This window comes from Sardina pilchardus, chromosome 4 (genome assembly GCF_963854185.1).
Source record: "Sardina pilchardus chromosome 4, fSarPil1.1, whole genome shotgun sequence".
Classification (NCBI taxonomy): domain Eukaryota; kingdom Metazoa; phylum Chordata; class Actinopteri; order Clupeiformes; family Clupeidae; genus Sardina; species Sardina pilchardus.
In genome coordinates, this window is record NC_084997.1 from 30391410 (window position 1) to 30417555 (window position 26146).

The 26146-nt window shown below is 40.0% G+C and overlaps 1 protein-coding gene and 1 pseudogene across 1 annotated transcript in view; both read left to right on the top strand.

The window, feature by feature from the left end:
- The first annotated feature begins 2956 nt into the window (after positions 1–2956).
- On the top strand, positions 2957–8366 carry LOC134078960 (uncharacterized; annotated as a pseudogene).
- A 5181-nt stretch (positions 8367–13547) lies between these two features.
- The window catches only part of LOC134078786 (uncharacterized), a 47379-nt gene continuing 34780 nt past the window's right edge, over positions 13548–26146 (top strand). Inside the window, exon 1 of the mRNA XM_062534931.1 lies at positions 13548–13623. The gene's annotated coding sequence lies outside the window, so the exon portion shown is untranslated. The remainder of the gene's footprint in view (positions 13624–26146) is intronic.

The following is a 26146-nucleotide window of genomic DNA, read 5'->3' on the forward strand; positions in this document are numbered from 1 at the left end:
TTCCTCAGTTTGCCAGTTGCCTTTTAGTGTAGTAGTTAAAAGATTGATTGGAATAATTATGCAAAACGTTATAATTGTAGTAAACATGGACAAAAGTAGCCTCCTGTCCTGTTAGGCCTATTACATTCAAAAACATACCTTCATATATCACAATGTATAAAGGAACGAAGTTTAAAAAGGGAAACCCAATATAGTATATCAGATGGATTACACTAATAATGTATAAGGAAAGACAAGATTTTCTAATAATTTCCTGTTAAATATTGTTTATGGGACTATTGCGCTGCATGGCCATTTTCACTGCTTGCTTTACCAACAAATAAATGTATTCACAGCATGTGGAGTTTAATTTTCTTTTTGGAAAGTAGCCGTGTATCCTAATAAGCTACTGGCGTGTCAAAGTCCTCTCCTGTTATTTTCCACAAGAAACTAGTGAAAAATGGTGGGACATATTATATATTATTACAATATATTACCATATTTTGCATGAAACCCTTGCAGGTCGGCGCTCTCCATTTGCTCTAGGGGCTTTATTTAGAATAAAACCAGACAAGTCACAGCCTCATTAGCCTAATTTTAGTTTGTAAGGAAATGTGACTTTGTGTCATGAACCTTATCAGTACTATTATACAAGCAAATTATACAACCTCAAACTAAAATATTTGTTTTATCACATAAGCAAAATAATTCAAGTGAACAAATGATACATGTGCTCAGAGGTATATTTATAAAGACCTGCCTAGAAGGTGTTAGGCTATATTAATAAGAAATAAATGCCCAAAGACTGAAAATGACATGAACATAAATCCTGTTGTATTTTTCAGTAGGCCTACAGTAATTCAGCATTGGACTTCTGAGGTACAGGTGGGCAGCCATTTTACCTGTGCCCGTCATAGGTAAGAGTTCAGCTGGACACAACATTGAACATTTTTTTTTTCATGTAGTAATTTTCACTTGATTTATATAGACAGGTCATTTGCTAGAACAATTGGGCCTAGTTTTTGGTCAATGTTTTCTCAATGGATTCCTGGTCAGAACCCTTATTGGAACATCTTAAGACTTGGGGCATGTTAATGTAACGGATGCCAGCTAGTTAGCTGTGCTTGTCGTATGTTAGTAAACCTCACTCCCCGACGCCTCAAGATCGCTGCTGGCATGAAAACTAGTAGCCTGGGCTTTTAGCTGGATTGTTTGCGCGCTCGAGTCCCGATCCGAGGTACTGCTGTTTCGCGGGTTCGAGACTGGCGTGTGCAGGGCTGGACCACGGTGGTTCCACACAACGCAGGTTACATTACATTTTGTACAAAAACTCATGTTTTTCAAAAGGCAGATTTTTCAGGCGGATTTCGGCTGTACTGTAGGGTTATTGTAATACATGCAAAGCATCCATATGAATTCTAATACCCAGAGAAATAGTCATGTGAACTGTAATAGGATTTTGACAATGCAACCCTTTTTAGTATTATTCTTTAGTTCAATTACTTTGTACATTGCAAAAACTGCTGAAGTATGAAAATTCAATTCAAGCAGACAAAGGCAGGTTTAAGGGTTGTAAAACATGGTAAGACATTCATTAGCTAACAACAGATCAAGACTATATGGCAAGAGGTCATGCCACTTAAGGTGACAAGCCCGACTGACCTCCTGAGGTGCGTGTTCACTGTGCATTTGAGCTCGCGCCTCCTAGGCCTCATCAACAACTGATCAGAGGGTCACGAGAGCAGTTGCATCATCATGATCAAAGGTCCTAGTCACATGGGTAGTTTGGTTGACCAGGTTTTGTGATCAAAAGATTGGGGTCATGATTAAAGTAATGATGAAATATTTCCACTACACTGCTTATCTAATCAAGTCTAACCAAGTGTAATTAATCTTATGTCAAGATCAAATCTAGTTGTATCTCTTTATATTTTCAGTATAAAGAGACTTACGTTAACACTTTGTTGTAAAATCATCTGACTTAATAGTTTGACTTCTTAAAAATGAGCACATTTATCTGCCAGTGCGTTGAGTAAATTTGTCTTGATAAGACTCCTTAAAATGAGTGGAAGTCTTCTTAAATCAAGTCAAAATTATATTTTGAGACAACACTATAGGCAAGTCTCTTCATACTAGACCAGGGGTGGCGAACCTGTGGCTCTTTGCCTCCTCTTGTGCGGCTCGCGGCTGCTCAACTGATGTTTTCACTTCTCCTCGGACTCCTTTTTATTTTTAAAAAATAGCTTATATTTCTGGTAAATAAAAATGCATTTCATAATTTGATAAACTAGTACTGCCAATAGTTAGGCTGATAGGTTTAAATTCAAATAATTTTACCGTCATTTTATGGATAGGAATCTTGCCCAAAAGGTTTAGTGTTTAATGCTACTGTTGCAATCAGGAAACCCTGAAGCTAAGCGTAGGCTATGTAGAAGGAGAAACGGGTGACATTCAAAGGAGGATTTATCTTCTGGTTGATATGTCTAAGTAATCAAAGTAATCAAAATAACACACTAAAAACGTGTTCTACACATTAGTTTGGTACTTGGTATGCCAGGCATAACTGATTCTATTCTAAGCTTCAAACCTGAACATTTCCCAAAGGCACAGACTTGCTTGCTACTCATTCCTGAAAAAGATCATTTGTAGCATCGGTTAAGTGTCACACTCTAAAGAGAAACTGTAGCCACTGTTGCTGTTGTAGCTGTAGGCATCTTTTTTGTTGTACGGCTCTTTTGAGTTGTGTGATTTTTTTTGCTCGTCATGCTGGACTGGTTAGCCACCCCTGTACTAAACAATGCAATACACAAACCGTACAAACAATACCAGATAGACTTTTTGATCTTATAAGATTACTAACACTTGGTTAGATTTTATTTTTTGCAGTGTAATTATTTGTGAGATATTTTACATTTATTTGGTTTTTTTTACCAACTCTCCTCGCTATGCTTTCACCTTAAGTCACTGTATCCTGAGGGACGTTGGCGTCAGTATGGCAAAGAGGCCTCTTCAATATGACGATCTGGATAAAGTCACTTTGGCTAAAGAGAGAAACTTAAAGAGACAAACTGTTCGTTCTACAGATGATGATGTAGATGAAAGAGTTGGTCCTGGTGAAGAAAGGTGAGTGAAATAGAATGAAGTTCATCATGGAATGTGTCAATGTGATCCAAACAGTATAGATAGATAGATAGATACTTTATTGATCCCCAAGGGGAAATTCAAGCAACATTATATGAATATAAAGCAAGCAACACAATATTTGCAGAAATTCCATTAATATAGCCTCTTGATATGATAATGTAGGCTACTGTATGTACTGTATAATGATGCAGTCTTTTGATTTATTTGATACTCCAGCATTCATCATGGCAGACACTCACCAGTGCCCAGTGTAATGTCCATGAAGAGTGACCAGTCAGAAGGTCGCTCTATTGATTTTACAGGAGGAATGAAAGACACTAGGTATTCATATTAGACCACATAACTTGCTTGAGTATTTATTGGATAAATTAATTTTGCGTCATCTTCAGCACATGCCACTGATTAATACAACTTATTTTTTATCTCCATTTTGTCACTAGGATTGATTTAGACAAACGAGTCTCTCTGAGCAGTACGTTTTCAGCAATTGAGCAGGATTCCACTCCTGATGCTTCTAGGTATGTTTGTAAATATGTCTTCCCTTTTGACCCACTTACAAAAACACAGAGAGATGTGTGTAGAGTGAAGAGAGTGTAGAGATTTCAGAGATCATTATTCTGTAGGGCCTTTGTTGTATCTTGTTTAATTGTTGTATTCATTAAAAAGCAAGACCCTTCCAAATGAAGAGGTTGATGGACACAGGATAGAGTTGCACTACCTAGGATATAACATCTCCATATTCAATATGGTTAGATAAATACATGCATTTATATGTTACATCTGTTACAGTGACCTCACTACAGAACCTGGGGGTATTCTCTGTGCTGTTTGCCCAAAGAGGGCTTTCAAGTCCTGCCTGACCTGCATGGTGTCCTACTGTGAGGTCCATGTAAGGCAGCACTACACAGCTCCAGAACTGCTGAGACACAAGCTGGTGGAGGCCACTGAAGACCTGGAGCAGAAGCTGTGCACACGACACAACAGAGAGCTGGAGCTGTACTGCAGGACTGACCAGACGGCAATATGTGCATTATGTGTGGCAGTTGAACACAATGGACATGAGATAATAGAACTGGGAGAACATCAGGTTTGTGTGTTTGTCATGTACAGTACCATCATGTGCCATCTGAAAGAAAATGTAATATAAGAGAAACATCACATAACTCATGCACTCTTGTGTCCTTAGCAAATGCAAATGGACATTTCAGAGGTGGAACAGAAGACAGGTGAGCATAGTCATACAGCACGTGCCAAATAGCAAATCAAGAAAGCGTATAGCACTTATTCATTTACCCTCACCCTGACCACATTCATTATAGAAAGAGATTAAGAATCACACATAAATTATTAGTTTTCCATTTACAGAAAAGGTTGATGGTCATTATATTGTATTTATCCCCAGCAGTCCCTCCTCCTGGGCCCATTGAGTTCTCCTCAGTGAAGCCAGACTCTGTGTGTGTGTGCTGGGGACCTCCTGAGGGACTGACTGGACCCCACAGATTCAGGGTCACATGGACGGGTGAAGGGAATAAGGGGCAGCTGGAAGTGCTGGACCTGAAGCTACATGTGCAGAAGCTCACTCCAGGAGAGAAGTACACATTTACTGTGGCCACCCTCAGAGATTATGGCAGACAGAGTCCATGTGTGTCTGCAACTGTGCGCACAGGTATCTATTGCTAGATAAAGAGGAGGAAATTCACTTAGATATCAGTATCTCTGCTTCCTTTGCTTTTATTATTCATTAACAGCAGCTCAACATCACAGAGATGGGAAAAAATATGATGTGTTTTCTCTCTCATTGACAGACACACACACACACACACACACACACACACACACACACAAAGTAAACATTGGTGTGGGGCAGTCAGAGACGGGAAGGATTTCACAGAGGGTTTTCTGAGATTAAACTAGATATTTTGTTTTCATCACAGGTGTTCAAGTCCCAGAGAATCTGACTGTAGGCTCAGTGACTCCAACATCAGCTGATCTCAGCTGGAGTCTGCATCAGGGGATGGAGCAGATTCCACACAACTTCCTGATCTCCTACCACAGTGAGGGGACTGAACCACAGACCATCTGTACAGAGTCCTGCAGCACAACTCTCATAGACCTAAAGCCAGGCACTCAGTACACTGCCAGTGTCTACTGTGAACTCATCAAGGAGGGAAGGAGTCAGGCTACTACAACACTCATACAAACAGGTGAGACATTTGATATGAAATTGCATGTTTAATAATAGTACTGCATAAGACATGTATAATGTATTATAGTAAACCTCACTCCCTGATGCCTTAAGAGTAGTGCTGGCATGAAAGCTTCCAGTCTGGGCTTTGAGCTCGATTATCAGCACTCTTGATGGTGCTGCTGTGCCGCAGGTAGAGGCGTGTGAGGGCTGAACCGTGCAGGTTCAAATTGAACCTGCACGGTTCAACGCAGGTTACATTGGTGCCGTGACCCGGATCGGGAGTGAGGTTTAAGGGGGTGAGTATAACAGATGCCAGCTAGCATAGCTTTACATGTGGAGCGTTAGTAAACCTCACTCCCTGATGCCTCAAGAACAGTGCTGGCATGAAATCTAGCAGCCTGGGCTTTTAGCTCGATTGTCAGCACGCTCGACTCCCGATCTGAGGTACTGCTGTTTCACAGGTTGTAATCGAGGCTGAGTCCATGTGGGTCTGCAGCTGTGCAAACAGGTTTGGTTCCGGGACTGGATTCTTACATTATTATCATAAACAAAACAGTATACAAAGTCAAAGAACCTGCATAATTGGCTTGCATTTTTTCTGGCTTTGTAGCTGATTGAATCATAAACAGGCACAGCAACAAAAAGCAATATTATAACAGTGGCTCAACATTATAAAAATATTTTGTTAGAAATAATTTTCCAAGCTGAAATCACTGTATGCTATCTGCTTGAAAACCCAGTAAAATGTCCATGAAGGCTGTTCGGATGGTTGTGTTGCCAAATCTTTGCAAAGTCTGTCAATGTAAGGTAGGCTTAAACAAGGGCATTGTGGGGCGTGCGTTTTGCTTCTGGTTCACAGCCGGGTCCTATAGTTTTTCTAATGTGGCCACAGCAGTTTATGAAAAAGCTTGTCACAGGTCAGAAAGAGTGTTAATGTTGCGATAAAAAAAATAATAACTTAGCTAGCCCAATGCATTCATTAGGATCCAAACAGAGATGAAGTTAGAGTCGACCAAACACCTCCATGTTTTCCCTATTAAAATACAGTTACATGAGTAGTCACACGACCAAGTATGGTGAGACAAAATAAAACGTGGTGCATTTGTAAGCAGGTAAGAGGGATAACTATATTGTGTGGCGCAGTCATTTTCTCACTCTTGCACTTTCAGTTTCACTTTGGAGTGAGGATAGTACTGCGAAGAGTCTAAGTGCTCCCAATATTATTCCGCCACATAATATTGTTATACCTTTTACCTGCTTAGAAATGCACCACGTTTTATTTTGTCTCACCATACTTGGTCGTGTGACTACTCGTGTAACTGTATTTTAATAGGGAACATGGAGGTGTTTGGTCACTTCTAACTTCATCTCTGTTTGGATCCTAATGAATGCATTGGGCTATCAAAGTTGCGTCGCGTGCCAGAGCCAGTGAGTGCAGGCATTGAAACGTGAGATGTATGTATTAACTCGTCTTAATTAAGCGAATAACATAGTTTAATATGAAAAAACGGTGAAGTGTTCCTTTTATAACAGAATTAATAACATTACAGCCATTAGAGACGGGAGACCAAAAATAAATAGGGGGTCAATGACAAAACGACTCGTCGACTAATTTTCATAGTCGATTACATTGAATACGTCGACAAATCGCAGCAGCACTACTCATCAGCACAAAACTCCAAAAATATATAATTATATTAGCATTTTGATTAATGGATCTTTGAACCACTGGAACAGGATTCTAATCCATTTAGGGTAATATAATGTGCAAAGACAGCATTGAACATGCACTGATCCATTTATATTATATTGTATGTTGCAGGACATAAAAGATTGGAAAAGCTTCAGGAGAATGCTCGTCTCATTGAACGTGGTGTCCGAAACATCTATGTTCTTGCAACAGAAAAAAATGTGCTGAATGAAACTGTTACAAGATGGACATATGTAGAAAGAGACAACAGCAAAAAGAATAGGATCATCATGGTAGTAGGAGAAACAGGGACAGGGAAGACCACCATCATCACTAGTAAATCATGCCCTGGGTATCAAATTCGATGATGGTGTGTGGTTTAAGGTTTCAGAAGAAAACGAGGAACAAACAGATTCACAAACAGAAGCTGTAACCGTTTATGATATTTTTGTGAAAGAGAGCCCAGTATCCCTCACCATCATTGACACCCCAGGGCTTCTGTATGACCACCTAATCACTGAAAACTTGTTTAAGTTGTTTAAATCAGAAGATGGTGTGCAGGAAGTGGATAGTATAGGTCTTGTTCTGAGAGCATCTATGAATCGTCTTTCACCTACACAACATTACATCTTCAATGGAATTTTGTCCCTTTTTGGCAAAGACATCAAAGACAACATTGTGTTGCTCATCACACACTCAAATGGCAACTATCCAGAAAATCTTCTGCAGGCCATAGAAAACGTAAACATTCCATGTGCAAGAGCAAAGGAGAATGACCCTGTCTACTTTCTGTTTGACAACTGTCAGCTAGAGGGATTTGAAGAAAATAAAAATGTTGCTAAACATGCCTGGGACCGTGGGGTCAAGAGCATTGAAAATATGTACTCCTTTTTAGATCAGAAAGAAAGGAAAAGCATGGCACTCACTAGAGATGTGCTGAGAGAGCGAGTGCAATTGCTTGCTTGTGTTGACAATCTGAAGGAGCGAATTGATTGGATTGAGCTGAAACAGCAAGAGATGAGACAAACTCAAGCAGCTATTGAAGAGAACAAGGAAAAGTTGAAATTGTGTAAAAAGTTTAAATTTGAAGTTGATGAGCCATACAAAGTGAAGGTCGAAATTCCGGCGATCAAAAACTTTTTTGGATTATTCGGCACACTTTTGGGATATTACACTCGTCGAGCCACGAGCTGCACTGTCTGTGAGGAGACCTGCCATAACCTTGGCTGCTGGATGGCCCCGTCTGCCAAAGAATGTGAAGTGATGGTGTTTGAGCACTGCACTGTGTGCACTAATAAATGTCATTACAGCACACATATCAAAGAGGGATGGAAATACGAACCAATGATCAGGAAGGTGACTTGAACCGATGAAGACCTGAAGAAAATGTTTGACGAGGAAAGTAAAAAGAGCAGAAGTTATAATGAAACCGTGAGTAAAGCTGAGGAAATTTTGGCAGAACACAACACTGAAAAACGCAGATTAGTGCAGGGGGCCTATCAGAGCATCCAGAGGCTGCAGGAGATTGCCCTTGAGAAAGACTCTGTGTTCACACTTGTGCACTTGGACTTTGTGATTGAGAAGCTGGGTCAAATGGGAGACCGTGAGAAGGTAGAAAAACTGAACATTAGACAAATCTGTTAAGTCTTTTATAATGAAAAAGAAAATGGCATTTCAACAAGGGGGAGCATCAGATCTATGCACAGCTAATAAAGAACTTAAAGTAGAGATCTAAGGGCGCTTTCACACCACTAATTCGATTATTTGGTCCGCTTCGGGCAGTGAAATTGTTATTATGTAGCATATAGACTCCAGTGAGGTCCGCTTTCACACCAGAGAACGAACCAAAATTAGTCTGATTGATTTTTTTCTCAATGTTTATCTTCCGGTAGAAATCGGCGCCAATTTTGACTCACTATTTTGACCTACAGTCTATGGTTTGGACCCCAGTTCGCGTTCTCACCAGAGGGACCGCACCAGAGGTCTACTTTTGGTGCGGAGTCAAGCGGACCGAGACCTCCTCTTTTTGGAGGTCTCGGTCCGCTTGTTTTGGTGCGCACCCGAGTGCGATTAATGCTTTCACACCAACGAAAACGAACCAAACTAAGAGGTTTTGGTACGAATGGACCGTTTGGTGCGCACCAAACGATGTTGGTGTGAAAGCACCCTTAAAGGCAAAACAGAGCTATAAATCCACACTGGAGAACAAAATGGCCTCTAACAGCTTGGGTTCGGCCTGGTCTAGTATGAAAACTATCACCGGCCTTCAGAACTCAAGAGAAAGCACTAGTGTCACTTTAAACGGCTTCAGCTCAGATACTGTTCTTGCCAATGCTCTCAATTGTTTTTATAATCGGTTTGATGTGTTTGATTTTAGCAAAGAAATACAGGAACTAAAGCTTGAACTGTGTGACAATCAGCATTTCTCTGTAAAACAAGAGGATGTTGAAAAAGCCTTTTACTGCACAAAGGTCAATAAAAGTCATGGACCTGATCAAATCTGTGGTCGGTTACTCAAAACCTGTGCAAGAGAACTGAGTCCAGTCTTCCACAAGATTTTTAATAGATCTTTAGAAGCACAGCAGGTCCCCAGAATCTGGAAGGACGCTGTAGTTGTTCCGGTCCCCAAATCCAGTCGCCCCGGAGCATTAAATGACTTCAGACCGGTGGCCTTGACCTCTATTATTATGAAAATTTTTGAAAAACTTGTTCGGCTAGAAATCCTGGAAAACACAGAGAGTGGAATAGACCAACTGCAATTTGCCTACAGGCCCAAAAGAGGAGTGGAGGACGCCACACTCACTCTGATTAATTTGCTTTTTAAGCATCTTGAGGGAAGTGGGTGTCATGCCCGGCTTTTATTTATTGACTTCTCCTCTGCTTTTAATACAATCCAACCGCACATCTTAACACAGAGGCTTTTAGAACATTTTAACCTCAGTAAAAATCTTGTGGGCTGGATTTTAAACTTTCTAACAAACAGGACACAGAGGGTCAGAGTTAATGGGGTCTTATCTGATAAAGTGTGCTCTTCCACTGGCTCACCACAAGGGTGTGTGCTCTCACCCCTGTTATTCATTTTATACACAAATATGTGTCAGAGTATTTTTAAAAATCGCCTCATTTTAAAATATGCAGATGACTCCGTGATTGTTAGCTTGCTTCAGGGAAGTGAACACGACCACGGCCCAGTTGTTGACTACTTTGTAAAGTGGTGTGAAGACTCTCACCTACACCTCAATATAGCAAAGACCAAAGACATGGCTATTGATTTTAGGAAGAATGTTAAAACACCTGAGCCTGTAATGATCAAGGGACAAGCCATCGAGCAAGTGCAATATTATAAATATCTTGGGACAATCTTTGACTCCACCTTAAATTTTAAAGAGAATTGCAAAGCTGTGAGCAGGAAGGGACACCAGAGACTGTTTTGTCTGAGGAAATTGTCCCGTTTCCATATTGATAGGACCATGATGACACTCTTTTATCACGCTTTTATCGAATCTGTGTTAGCTTTTTCACTTGTGTCATGGTTTGGAAACCTGCCCTTAAAAGAAAGGAACTCACTTAACCAGATCATCAAATGGTCTGGCAGGCTGATTGGAGAGACACAGCTGAGCCTGGAGTCACTGTACACCAAACAGTTACAGCGACTAGCCAGTGCCATCTCCAATGACATCTCCCACCCTCTTGCGAGTGAGTTCCAGCTCCTGCCATCGGGACGGAGATTTATAGTCCCAAGGTCTAGAACCAATCGTTTTAGGAACAGCTTTATCCCTGCTGCTGTTTCCCTCTTAAACAAGTCCTAGTGCACTTTGAGGTCTATCCTGTGACCTGTTGTTATTTATCTATTTATTTATATTTATTGAAAATGGTTTTTTAACCTAGTTAGTGTCTTATCTGCTTTTGATCCTGCTCAGTGAGCATTGTAGGTACCCATGTCTGTTTCATGCTGTGTGTTAACCTGTGTCTTGTTTGTCCTGTCATCTATGTTTTTGTGTGACGCCCTCTCCTGTACTGCACAACAAATCTACCTTTGGGTACTAATAAAGTAAACTGAACTGAACTGAACTGAAGGAGATGCAAAACATTGATGAGGCCAAACAGAATGCTGTGAATTACATCAAAGCAGCTTTGGGAATCATCAAGAAACCACTTGATTATATTAGAGGGAAAGTGGAAAAGAAAACAGTCACCCAAACCCCAAAGCAGTAAGGTCAGCTCAAGGAATTGAGAGAGTTTATACAGTTGAACATATCAGCTTTCTGAGGCATCAATACCATCTGTTTCAGTAATGCAAATTATGTATTTGCTGAATGCTGGACAACCAACTCCAAATTATTCTTTATTCATTATACATTACGTTATATACTGTACATTACGTATGCATCACGCATAAAGAACAACATCACAGCTGACCGTAATGCATCTCCGATACCCTCCTGTCATGCCTTTGCAGTTGCTGCTCCACGTCTGTGGAACCAGCTCCCCCTGGATAGTAGATCTGCCCCCTCTATTTCTGCCTTCAAATCCAGGCTAAAAACCTACTTCTACTCCCTGGCCCTCCTTGTTCCCTTACTGTACTCCTGTTCATTATCTGTATTTCTGTGTTGTGTGCCCTGACATTTGAATTTGATTTGATTTCCTTTTATTCATGTTTTATATAATTATGACTATCGGTCCAATGTTTTTTTTATATTATTATTTGTCTTTTTAGTTATCCACTGCACAGCACTTTGGTTATGCTGAGTGTAAATGTGCCTTTATAAATTAATTTGACTTACTTCCCTTCCCGTTACAACCTGTCACCTTGATTTAGCAAGGCCTGGGGTTTATGTTACCATATTACCTGGGCTGCTATAGAGAAATTTAGTTCAGAGCTGAGAGAGAGAGAGTAGACTCTTCCTCTACCCAGTAAAAGAAGAGCCAATTTGTGTATTGCTACAAAACATGCTACGTTATGCTGAGATGTGGCCTACGTTATTATGCTATATTATGCTGAGATGTATGTTATTATGCTACATTATGCTGAGATGTGGCCTATGTTATTACGCTACATTATGCTGTGATGTACGTTATTATGCTTATGCTGAGATGTATGTTATTATGCTACGTTATGCTGAGATGTGGCCTACAGTATGTTATTACACTACATTATGCTGTGATGTAGGCTACGTTATGCTACATTATGCTGAGATGTGGCCTATGTTATTATGCTACAATACATTATTCTGATATGTACGTTAATATGCTACATTATGCTGTGATGTACGTTATTATGCTACATTATGCTGATATGTACGTTAATATGCTACATTATGCTGTGATGTACGTTATGCTACATTATGCTGAGATGTACGTTATGCTACATTATGCTGAGATGTATGTTATTATGCTACATTATGCTGAGATGTGAGATGTGGCCTACATTATTATGCTACATTATGCTCAGATGTACATTATTATGCTGCATTATACTGATGTGCTACTTTATGCTGAGATGAGACTGTATTTATATAAAAAAATACTTATGATACATCAATACATCAAATGTGTACGCCTATGTGAAATAAACAAATATATATGTTTACTAAACATTTCATTGTCTTTTTTGTACTTTTATGTGAATGGTCCGATTGTGAAAGTGTGTGGTAGGTTTTTAAAGTATTGCACTAACAGCTTAACATGTGCAATGCCGTGTTCTTAGTTCTTACCAAAGTATATTGGTAAATAATTATGCTAGTGAAGTTTAAGAGTAAGCCATGTTGAGGCTCATTAATGCCAATGCAGGCAGTGCATTTGAGAATGACGTCTACTGTAGCTCCACCCATGAACTGTCATTCATAGCAGATCATGGAAGGAAATGGCCGATCAGATCCTTTTGGCCATGCAAAGCCGACTGAGCTAGAGTTGATCAGGTTAGAGGTTTAGCCCCCAGCCTACAGAATACAGTGAAGCTTCATGACATTAATTTCCTTTGTAAGAGATTTAGAGTCTGTGTACATAGTAGATTGTTTATATCTGGGACAGTTGATGTTCCTTCACCAGACCTGGGGAACACTCCCTGGAGAAAAAGTCAAACACAGGATAATCGTTTGAGGAATGCTGCTGGGCAACCACAGCTGGTTTCATGTTTTCTGATTGAATGGTCAAGATAATTTGACAGCATATAGTTAGTGTGAGTAAAAACACTTTCCATAGAAATGTATGTCTATTTCAGATATTGCTTGTAGACTAGTAGGCTACTTATAAGCAAGGACAACAACTCTCACAATTGAAGTGTTGTATGTTACAGGCTGATGGCAAGAAATAGCCTTATTTAAATAATCAGTGAATCGTCAGTCACTCCCACTTGGTAACCTTTCACTATTTTTTAAACAGATGTAAGTTATAGTACTGTAGTCTTCAGTGATCTGATAATGGATGTCTTGCGCACTGGATATCTATGTCGTAAAGAGAAACGCGGAAATGATATATGATATTTCCAGTAGAAGAGAGTTAGTTGAAAAACTGGTTCTTAAAATTGAAAGCAAGCCAAGAGGTTATTTTAGACATGCTTTAGTCGCCCTATCATCAAGGTGAGACTCTTTAGGAAATAATGAAAACCTACCACTGGGCTGAGGTAAGTGTATCATTACCTACTAAGTTGAATGAAATCCAACAGCCAGTGGTATGACGGGAGTAGTGTATGGGTTTCGATTAACATTTGTCAGTTAAAAAAAATAGGGAGTTTATGGGGCCATTTGTCATAGACTTGCCTGAAATGGAGGGAGGGTTGGAGATTGTAACATGTAACTAAAATCAGAGGTGTAAAAGTCCGGCCTCAGAAAGAGTGCTACCACATTTTTTACCAACCATTCACTTAATCAGCTGATTCTAATTAGCACAACTATTAAACCAGGTAGATAATCTAATTAGTGGAATCACTTGAGTTAAATGCACAAGTAAACAAAGACACGGCATGACTTTTTCTGAAGCTGGGGTTTTCCATCTCTGCCTTGATTTACATTATTCGAAGACAGGCTTTCCTAGGATCCTTTTCGGCATTTTAAAGCACTTTTCAAAGGGCAAAGCCACACCATAATCGTGTAGTAGTACCTCAAATTTATTCAGTATTGATTAGAAAATCAGATCAGAATGATCGTACCACATTTGTTTTTATTGTTTTGATTTTATTGAAGTCATGATCCTGGTCTGACCAGTTTGGCTTGGCTTGCCTCCAACAGAAGGCATGTGAGGAATGTCAGAATGACAAACAGTCTTGATTCTCCGTGTCCGGATGAAAATTATGTGGCCAAAGGTTTTCTTGGTATAGCGAGTTAGTATGTCTATGCTGTATGGAAGATGACCGATTTGCATATTACAAGTACATTCTCAAATTGGCTTCGGAAAGGTTATATTAAGGTGAAAATCTTGCATAATGTACCTTTTAAGTATATTGTCAAGTCAAGTCAATTTGTCTATGTGAAATGCCCATGTGATTCATTGCGAGGTTTTTTCCTTTTTAATTTTAAGTCTTGCACTAACAGCTCAACATGTGCAGTGCATGTGTTCTACATTAGTTCTTATCCTAATTTCTATTAAACAGATAAGTGAAGTAGAAGGGTAAGCCATGTGGAGGCTGTTTCTAAAACAGCTTCATGAAAGCTATGAGTCTTGTTAGCTAATGCCAATGCAGGCAGTGCATTTGAGAATGACAACTATACTGTAGCTCCACCCATGAACTGTCCCTCATAGCAGATCATAGAAAGATATGGCCAATCAGGTCTTTGGCCATGCAGAGCCGACTGAGCTAGAATTGAAGCTTCATGACACACTAATTTCTTTTGTTAGACATTTAGATTTTGTATACTGTAGTGTAGATTGTTTATATCTGAGATAGTAACCTTCACCAGACCGAGGAACTCTCCCTGCAGAAAAAGATGAACAACCGAGTAACCATTTGAGGAATGTTACTGGGCAACTATAGCCGGTTCTATGTTTTCTGATTGAATGGCCATGATAATTAGTGTGCTTGCAAAAGCACACTATTGTTCTCCGTGCGTTTCATATACTACTTATTATTTATCTTAAGTCAAACTTTTGTCTCCCTATCTTGTCCTAGGGATTTAGAGCTAGAGACGCCGTTCCACCTCTCACGCGTCGGTCCTGATGCGAGGATGGTGGCTTGTATACAGCTTTTTGATACGCCTTGTCGTTCTCCCGTTATTCCAGTTTTTCCGGTCGATTTTTTCCCATAGGAATGAATGGAAAAGTGATTTTTGAGCGCTGATGCCCACACATTTGTCCACCTGTAGCCCAAACCGTAAGACATAAAGTCATGAAATTTGGTACGCTGATAGAGGAGACTACCCTGATTGACACCACCAGGTTTCATGCTCGCCACTCTCACGCTCTAGCGCCACCAACTGGTCAAAGTTGGAAAACGCATTCATGCCCGTAACGTTTGATCCGTATGGCCGATTTTGATAAAACTTATACCGTTGGAATCCTCTGACTCAGCTGATTCCAACGCACTATGTGACGTCATTTTCCGCCATGATGGATTTTCCACCATTTTGAATTTTGTCCAAAGTCAAAGTAAAGCAACTCTGGCCGCATAGTTCCTCCGATCGTCATGAAACTTGGCACGCGTGATCTACAGACCAAGGCGGATCAACCGCCTTGATTTCGCCTTCATACGTCCAAGCGTTCGCCTGTGACAACCAATTAAATTCAGCGAGCGAAGCCGCCAAACAGGAAGTGTGCCTATCTTGGAAATACTGTGACGTATGAAAGCCATATTTGGTGGGATGACTTGAGACCCCATCCAAAGCACCCTCAATAAATTTGGTGTTATTCGGTCAGTCGATGGCTCTATAATTAGCAAAAACGTGTGTGTTGGCGAATGTATACTATTAAGCAGAATAGCTCATCTTAAATTGCTTAGGTCATGCAGAAATGACATTTCAGAGTGATTTAAGATACAATGTTGATATTTTAAAAAAAAAATCAAATCGAGGCCATTCTTGTAAAACATATTGGTGTAATTCTCACAGCATTATGGAGTCATTCCATGTATTTTCATACCTTCATTATGGAATGGTAGTTGACTTCCACTGTTCAATTGATCATTGGATGAGATGGATTGTCCGCAACGGTACAACGTGGGTGTGATTCTAAGATGGTCCGCATCGGGGTGTCTCATCCTGAGACTGGTATATCTAAGCAATGCCATGGCCCCGAGGGGCAAGTACGGACTTAGGCGCTGTTAGACATTGCTTGTGTTCATTTGGTATATATACTCGACAATCACACGATGTTTCATACTGACGGTGTGTTTTGGATGATTTGTATTGACCTGAGCATTCTGGGTGAACTTCACTCCCAAATTCGGCGAAATACCGGAAGTAGAGCGGTCGCCCTGTCTGAGGATTTTAAGTTTCGTTTTCTGTTGTGATGATGAGCAGACGGCTGTGCACAAAAAACATAGATAATTAATTTACCCTTAGACAATTCCTGCAGTTATCCTGAGTAATCCAGCCCTTTACATTCAGAGATGCGATCATTGACAAAAAGTAAGTTTGATACATACATCGTTAATTCACACTGGTATGCAAGAGGTTTGCTAATACACTTAAACTTGCTCTTGACATGATTTCCATGAAGTAATATACTGTAAGTGTTCTCTGAAATTATAATACTACATGTGTTTAGCTTAAGAATCTACTGTTTAGCGTTTCTACTGTAAGGACGTAGACTAGTCTTGCATCTCTGTACTCTTCTTCTGTTGAGGTGTTGTTGCCTAGTGACGCCCTCTCGTGCAGCCTCATGCTAGTTCATTAGAGACGTTATCTAGTAGTACACCACAGTGTTGGTGAAGTTCATGACGTTAGTTTTGAGTGAGTTTACTGCCAATTACCTTAAGTTGAAGTTGTGTGCGTGTATGACAACAAAAGTAAGTGACCGTAACCTTCGGTCATGTGTATTGGGAGTGGGATGTATCTTTCACGTTGATATGCAAGGACTTAGCATGCTAAACGGAGCATTAGCATTAAGGGTTTGAAATGAAGGAAGCCTGTGTTACTTGTGTGAGAAGTTGAGCTTATAGAATGAGAGATAGCGATACAGTTTATTTAGTGACCATATTAATGACAGTTTATTTGGTTCTTTACAGACCACTATACATTATAAGTGTATTCATGCTGTTGTATGGTGGAAGAAAACTCAATAAAGAAACTAAGGAGAAACTACTGCTTCACAACCAGTATTCTAACCAAAGATTCTAGCGCTGTATGATCTTTGGTTCTAACTGACGCCATCCAAGCAACACAATCAATCAATCCATACAGTCCTTTAGCCCCATAGACAGTAAAAGATAGCCCTCATTAACAATCTCCGACTGGAGGAAGTTTGTACCTGTGCTGTGCGAGTTAACGCTATTACACAGTACCGTTTACGCCGCTAGATGGCGTTATTGACCACATAATAACTGTAGTCACGAACAAAAAGGTTTCTTTTCTTTCTTGAAGGGGTTAGCGTTGCCATTGCTGTATGTGTGTCCTGGCTTACAATTCAGTTTAATGAGCTTAGTATTCAATGCATATCTGTATGCTGCAGATATATTATCTATAAATAGCCATCTACCTATATTTCTCTGTATGTATGGAATCCTGAATGTCTCTGCTGGAACAATACAAAGTTAAACCCCATCTCTTCTCCGTCCTATATTCTAACCGATATACCATCCAGTATAGTGCCACTACCCTACCTGAATCAGTGCAAACCTATAACCTTCCCAATAATAATAGTAATAATAATTAGGTAAAAATAATAGTTTCTGCTTTAGGGAGAAATCTCAGAATTCCCCTCCAGCTAAGGAAAGTGGGAGCTATGTTTTTAGACTCAGTAGGCAAGCTTATGTGTGGAGACTTAAACTGTGAAGTTTGGCCCACTTATTGTATAGCAGTTAACAATTCTAGGTTCAATGAATTACATCCAACACAAAGTGTTATAGAAAGTATTACTGTGTGTTTCATTTAACTATTGTTCATAGTAAACATTTAATTAATTTAGGCTATGGGTGGTATAGGTGAATTATTACCACACAGTTACTATCTAAAACTAGAAAATGTAATTCCATGGAAGGAATTACCATTGCATGTAAATGCAAAAAGGTTGCTAGCTGTGTAAAACATATTAGGCCTATAGTTAAAAAGACAACTAGGCTAAACTGAAGAATAGATAAATAACAATTACAATTCCAAGTTGGAAAGTCACATTTAAAAAGTGATTTATGAAAATGCATCAAAATTGTGGATATAGGCTATTTTGGAAAATAACTCTTCATTTATTAGAATTTAAAAGACTGAAATGAAGTTGCCAACTTCAAGTTGCAAGAGCTGACTAAGTAGCCTACAGTGAAACGACTGGTAGGATAGCTTACATAGCCTTCATATCTACACTAATGCAGGTTAAAAGTAGGCCTAGGCTGACACCATTGGAATACTGTACGGAATACAATCTCAAACAACGCCAATCAACGATGATGCAGCAACAGGTAGGATATCTAGCAAATGTAACGTTAGCTTACTAGGATAATTTATGTAGACTACACATATTACAGGATGAGCTAGTATGTTCTTCGAAACCGTTTCCAGGTGTGTGAGTGTGATTGTCCTAATAGGAATAAGCGACTGTGAGAAGGCTTGAACCTAAATCAACTAGTAGGCCTGTCTATCAGGTTGGACTTCACTTAAAACGCTGCTCTGTAGAGATGGCTTAAAGCCCTTGTGTAAGCCCTGTTTGCCTTGCAGCCTACCCCGACGTTAAACGTTAGCCTGGAGCAAGTTTGGTTGTCGTTAACTAAATACAGTGTTTACGTTGACGTTAGGTTAGATTGTCTTTAGCTGTTGATAACGTTACCGAGAGCAAACCGGTTAGGCTACTGTAACGATATAAACAAATCAAGTAAGGAGTAGCCTAAGAGACAAGACGATAACGTCCTGGTTTACAGCAGCTGCAGCTGTTACAGCTTAATGAGTAGACGTAACGTAACATTCACGTAGCCTGGTTCAGCGCATCGGCGGTGGCATGGCTTTGGATCAGAGATCCTTGATTACTGACAGCTGCGCACTGACGTAACAATTAATCTTTGCCGCCAAAGGGTCTCAATGTAAACTCTATGGGAATTTTAATTTCTTTTATCGTAAATATCTCAAAAAGTATAAAGTTCACACATTTGAAAAATACATAGAACAAATCTCCGTTACAAGTCCTGTGTAGGAGTGCTTGAATGACGTCAAACGGTTCAGTGGTTTTAGAGCCTTTGATAGTTGATTTTGGTCGGAAGCAGAATAATAATTATAACGATAATAAGAAGAACAGGGCTAACAGTACATTGCATTTACATGCAATGTAACTACGTAATCCTTAATTGAGATTTCATTGAAAGTGATAGGTTGAACTTTTAAAAAGGGGTTTTAAAAACTGTTTTTGTACTTTCATTTTATTATGTCATAGCCTACTGAACTGAATTCTAAGAGTTAAAAACAAAGGATAAAATAAATGTTTTGTGATGCTTGCATTGCATAGTATTTCATTTAGGATAAGCTATATTAAAGCAGTTAGAAGTAACAGTAGTCACTTGACATTTCTGAGGATTTGCATATTTCCACCAGGGCAGTGGTAAAGACATTCTTCAGTGGAGGCACCACACAGTTAATCACGCTATCAACATCTTCTTACCTTTTCTTCTGTTATTACTATTCTTTAACTTTATGGTAGACAGTGAGTCCAGCAAATTGAGAACCTAGGATCCTGTTTATGTTTATGAATGTGACTATGTGTATAGTAGCCTATATGTTGAGACATAAGGGTGGAAAAATAGGTTACATTTATATAATGCAAATGATTAAGTTAACAATGTCATTGAATATGTTGTACAAACAAGAAGAGCGAAATGGTAAACTTTTAAGAAATCATCATCCACATCATAGTTTGATGCTGTGTGGGGTTATGGACTTGACAGTTTTGCATGGAATTGCTCATACAGTATATACATATATATATATGTATATGTGTGTGTGTGTGTGTGTGTGTGTGTCTGTGTGTGTGTGTGTGTGTGTGTGTGCCTTGTTGCCGGTGTACAGTATTTCTGAATCTGAATATGGACAGGAAATGGCATAGCTTTTATCACATGCAACCAATCCAAAATCGATTTCATATTAGGGATGTTAACCGGTGACTGTTTGACCGATGGTTGACCGTATCCACGTTAACCGACCAAAGTTGTCGCTAGTCGGTTAACAAAAAAAAAAGAGAGGCATCTTTAAATTAGCCTAAAGACAGTGGACTAAACGTTACTACAGCTAGCCATCTCATTCCAAGAAGATCTTTTTTTCGTGAAGTTAACAAATTATCCCTCACACTCAATTTTTCATAACTCGCCTGCTTGTAGGCTAGGCTACGTAATAAACCAATAAAAACATTTGGCACGAGGTCACAGCGGTGGCCGGTGCGTCTTTTGCAATCTGGAAGTGCGCTGTTTTATCCATTGGTTTTATCGTGTTGCAGTCTAGGCAACTTTCCGCATAAGATGGGCTTAGATTTGGAAAGACATTACATCTACATTTCAGGAAGGGTCATCAATGGTAACAGATAAGGTAATGATCATCTTTCGTTATTATTGTTAGCACTTCCTCAAACTAAACTGGCGCTGTAGGGGATGTGTGTAGCCTATGAGCGGGGGACAGAGAGATGAGAGTTGGGAAATTGCGTGGCTGTTATTTCAAATAGCATAATTTATTTTAAACGAACCGGTTAACCGGTTTCAACCGGCTAATGAGCCTCGGTGGTCGGTCAAGAAAATTTGTAGTTTTCGCCATCCCTATTTCATATTCAGACACGTTAACCAGTAACAGCCTGGTTGCTTTGACATATCAACACCAAATTTGATCCTATTACACCATTTGAACAGGTGAGTCGTCCTATTTATTCTACCATCAATTTGAGGCTATAACACATTGCAACTTACTCAACAGTGAGTAAACAGCAGATGTTCCCGCAATACTCCTAACATTACTCGTATTTGTTCTAGAAACATGCCTAGTTCCTTAGGCTCCTTCCTTCTTTCACTGGTTACGTGTTTCATGCTGGCTACACGTGAACAACTCATACATAATTCAACACAAGGTCTACAGACCTTAGAGGTGTACATTTCATTTCCATACATCAAAGCATTCGCCCATGGCAGCCAATCAAATTCGATGGCGAAGCCTCCAAACAGGAAGTGAGGTCAAATCTCGGAAACGCTTTGAGGTGTCAAGACCATATTTGGTGGGACGATTTTGGACACAATCCAAAGTAGCCTTAGTAAATTTGGTGTAATTTGGCCACTAGGGGGCGTCGCAATTAGCAAAAATGCATTTTGTCTCATATCTCTTTACATCTTTGGGATTACATCCACATTTTTACATTGGAGGTGCTCTGGGACATACCACTGATGAACCTAGGCAACCCGTCACGTCAGTGTAAGAATTTGGCAATCGAGGGTAACGCCGCCAGACTCGAAGCAGCTTTGCGTCTTGGCCAAACTTTAGCGTTTTGACCTGAGGGCGAGCGGTCGCGTCACCTGCCGGAGCGCTTTCGCGGCGCGTCGGAGCAAGCACACTTCGCACTTTCCCACCGGGAAATGCATTCTAGTTTGACTCTATTTGCATAATAAGTGTGGCCCATAATTAGGCCCATTTTTTTCTTTTTAAAAAAAAAAAGATTTCTATTGTCTTAAGGGAAGAAAAAAAGAAAATCACGAGAAGAGCTCATTAGTGTGCTTGCAAAAGCACACTATTGTTCTCCGTGCGTTTCATATACTACTTATTAGTGTGCTTGCTGAAAGCAGCACACTATTGTTCTTCCTATTATTAGTGTGCTTGCAAAAGCACACTATTGTTAGTGTGCTTGCAAAAGCACACTATTGTTCTCCGTGCGTTTCATATACTACTTATTTATCTTAAGTCAAACTTTTGTCTCCCTATCTTGTCCTAGGGATTTAGAGCTAGAGACGCCGTTCCACCTCTCACGCGTCGGTCCTGATGCGAGGATGGTGGCTTGTATACAGCTTTTTGATACGCCTTGTCGTTCTCCCGTTATTCCAGTTTTTCCGGTCGATTTTTTCCCATAGGAATGAATGGAAAAGTGATTTTTGAGCGCTGATGCCCACACATTTTTCCACCTGTAGCCCAAACCGTAAGACATAAAGTCATGAAATTTGGTACGCTGATAGAAGAGACTACCCTGATTGACACCACCAGGTTTCATGCTCTCCGCTCTCACGCCCTAGCGCCACCAACTGGTCAAAGTTGGAAAACACGTTAATGCCCGTAACGTTTGATCCGTATGGCCGATTTTGATAAAACTTATACCGTTGGAATCCTCTGACTCAGCCGATTCCAACGCACCATGTGACGTAATTTTCCGCCATGATGGATTTTCCACCATTTTGAATTTTGTCCAAAATCAAAGTAAAGCGACTTTGGCCGCATAGTTCATCCGATCGTCATGAAACTTGGCACGCGTGATCTACAGACCAAGGCGGATCAAATGCCTTGATTTCGCCTTCATACGTCCAAGCGTTCGCCTGTGACGACCAATTAAATTCAGCGAGCGAAGCCGCCAAACAGGAAGTGTGCCTATCTTGGCAATGCTGTGACGTATGAAAGCCATATTTGGTGGGATGACTTGAGACCCCATCCAAAGCACCCTCAATAAATTTGGTGTTATTTGGTCTGTCGATGGCTCTATAATTAGCAAAAACGTGTGTGTTTGTGAATGTATGCTATTATTCGGAATAGCTCATCTTAAATTGCTTAGGTCATGCAGAAATGACATTTCAGAGTGATTTAAGATACAATGTTGATATTTTAAAAAAAAAATCAAATCAAGGCCATTCTTGCAAAATATATTGGTGCAATTCTCACAGCACTATGGAGTTCTGCCATGTCCTGGCATACATTCCCTAGCATATGATAGTAGCCTCACACCTTGCAATTCATCATTGGATGTCGGAGATAGTCCGCAACGGTACAATGTCGATAGTTCTAGGATGGTCCGCGAAGGAGTGTCTCATCCTGAGACTTGTTAGATCTAAGCAATGCCATGGCCCCTAAGGACAAGTACGGACTTACACGCTGTTAAATTATGTGAGTGTTCATTTGGTATATATACTAGACAATTACACGATGTTTCATACTGACGGTGTGTTTTGGATGATTTGTATTGACCTGAGCATTCTGGGTGAACTTCACTCCCAACGTCGGCGAAATACCGGAAGTAGAGCGGTCGCCCTGTCTGCAGTGTGCTTGAGGCAAGGAGGATTTTAATTAGAATGTAATCGCAGTTACACTTTCAACATAAAGTGTGTATATTTAGACTTCAAATTTCGGAATTTGAGAGGTCTAGTTATGAGGGTAGGCTAAACTAACTGCAGTTCAAATAGTTGGTTTTAACTTTACCAAGGCTGTTTTAATACTGAATTGCAACTGCTGTTATGAAGACAGTTTGGAGCCTGGCAGACGTGAAGGCAGTGAAAGGTAATTAAATGCATGCCTGGGAAGCCAATGTTGTTAACTGTAAATTTAATACGGACCGAGTGGTACGTTTTGCTGATGTCGTTTCGCAACTCATCGAGCTAGCAATTGCTGTCAAGCATCAGGCAGTGCATAGATAGATAATATTATGACACTTTTTTACAGTCAGTGAAGCACCGAGTGAAAGTCAACGTTTGCTTTATATCCAGTGACAGTGGTGCTGATGTCGTTTGAATAAGTACAGTAAACTTAGTCAGAAGATCTAAAAAATATTTGCAATTATTGCTAGCTATGGTCTATGTGCCATCAAGTTGAAGTAGGCTGGTCATGTCTAAAGCGTGATTATTTTCAATAACTACTCATCCTGATTGATTGTCATTGACACCGTCAGCGTGATTATTTAGATATTAATTTAACATGACAACAAAGCGAGTCAAACTATAAATAGCCTACAAGTCTGTTTATTGAATGAAAGTATCGTTATGATTCCCATGCCTCAGAGCCTTAGCGCTCTGGCTAGCGCGGTAGGCAGGCGAGCGTAGTTAACGTTCCCGTGCTGTGGGCGGAAGAGAGGACACAATTCGCAGTGAACGACATAGTGAGATTGTTAGTTGATATTAGTAGGCTAATTGTTAATTGCTTAACGTTGCCTACATTTAGCTATGGGGAAGGAAAGGTGATATTGCAGCCTGGCGATATTGTAAGCTATTTGTCTATTTCATTTGCTTTTGGCAGCTAAATGGAACGTTATGGAAAATGCCAACATCGAACAACCAAACTCAGGCTAACAGCTTCTTATTGCGAGTGAAAACCATAGACATAGAACGCGTTCTATGTCTATGGTGAAAACTAAATGGCATTGTATAGCATTAGTTTTTGGCATGGGAACATTTAGACTGTCTTTCAATTCATTGGCTAGATGATACAAAGATGTTTCAAGAAGTTAGTGAGGAGCAGGAGAGAGAGAGACTGATGCTGCGGTGGTCTGCGTGATTGAGGTCAGTAAAGGTCTATGAACGATGTTAAAGATGATTAAACGTTGCAAATGTCACATAAGCCGAATGGGAACCGGGGGAAAAGTTTCAAAACGTTGTGGCCGCTGAACTTGGCTTTTGCAACAGGCTTTTGGCTGAGTTCGTTTTATTTTGTATGATGGTTGTGTCAGAATCAGAAATGTCACCTTATCGCAAAGTGTGTAGCCTAATTAGATTAGCCAACAGTGTAGGCTACTATAGGCTGTGTAGACAACATGCACAGCAATATGTGTAGCCTATGTAGAGACAACATGCACAGCATTCAACTCAGTTGATTGGCATAGGCTAATAACAATGAAAAGGCGAAAAGAAAGTAATCTCCATATTTATATGCATGTTATCAAAGTTGGATAAAAACACAAAACAAATAGTGATGATCCATGTGTAGGCTATAGGCCTAATGCATCTCAAACTCAACCCAGGCATTCCCAACCCCTCCTAAGGAATTGTCTTATTCATGCCCTTTATGCCCTTATTTCATATAATTCTGGCCAACTTGTTGCTCTTACTGTGTAGGCTTAGCCTAAAACCTACATTAAATAGTCGGGATGTAAAAAACAGGCATAGGCTACCTTATGCATTTATTTTAGTAATAGTAGGCCTACCCCATTCCCAACATCATCTAGAAATGTTGGTTCTGATAAATGTTTGTAGGAACGATGAAAAAAACGATGTAGGAACGATTAATTTTTTTTTTTGCGCGAGCGAAATGGTAAACTTTTAAGAAATCATCATCCACATCATAGTATGATGCTGTGTGGGGTTATGGACTTGACAGTTTTGCATGGAATTGCCCATACAGTATATACATACAGTATACATATTTAAGCAATATAGCACGAGTGGGAGTGGGTTGTTGCTAGATATTCCCACGGGTGTTGTTCGGCCGTAGCCTCGAGGCCCGAGGCCGAGTGGCGCAGGCAACTACATCCGTGGGAATATCCAGCAACAACCCACGATCACAAGTGCTATATTGCTTTTATACAACAATTCTACCACTTGTTTTTTGCGCTAATTTCCCATTATAATGTAAATCGCTAAAACTGTCTTGTTTGTAGAACTAACTTCTCTCCGCCACAAAGTTCTATTACTTGCAGGACAAACTGCCGTTACTAGTTCTAAATGGATGGTTGCTATGGCCAAAGGCCAGTCGTTAGTTCTAAAAGCACGTTGCTATGGCCAAAAGCCAGTCGTTAGTTCTATCTCTCCCGTTGTCAAGCAATGCAGAATATAGCCTAATAAACGTTAGCTCGCATTGCGTCTGGTTAGGACATGCTTTTAGCTTTGAAACATCACTATTTTACTTAGCCTACATGCCATCCAACTAGCTAATATCCACCTCCGTCATATTCTATGTTCTGAGTATCTGTATTTCAGCTTGGATGCAATGTGACAGTTCGTTTTACACTTGACAATTTGACATTGTATCGCGGAGTGATTTATTATTAGCTGTGAAAAGTCAGAGTGGATTATCGTGGGATATTTCAACTCATGGAACGTCTCTCGGCCAATCAGAAACAAAGAAACAGCTTCATAGAACCCAATT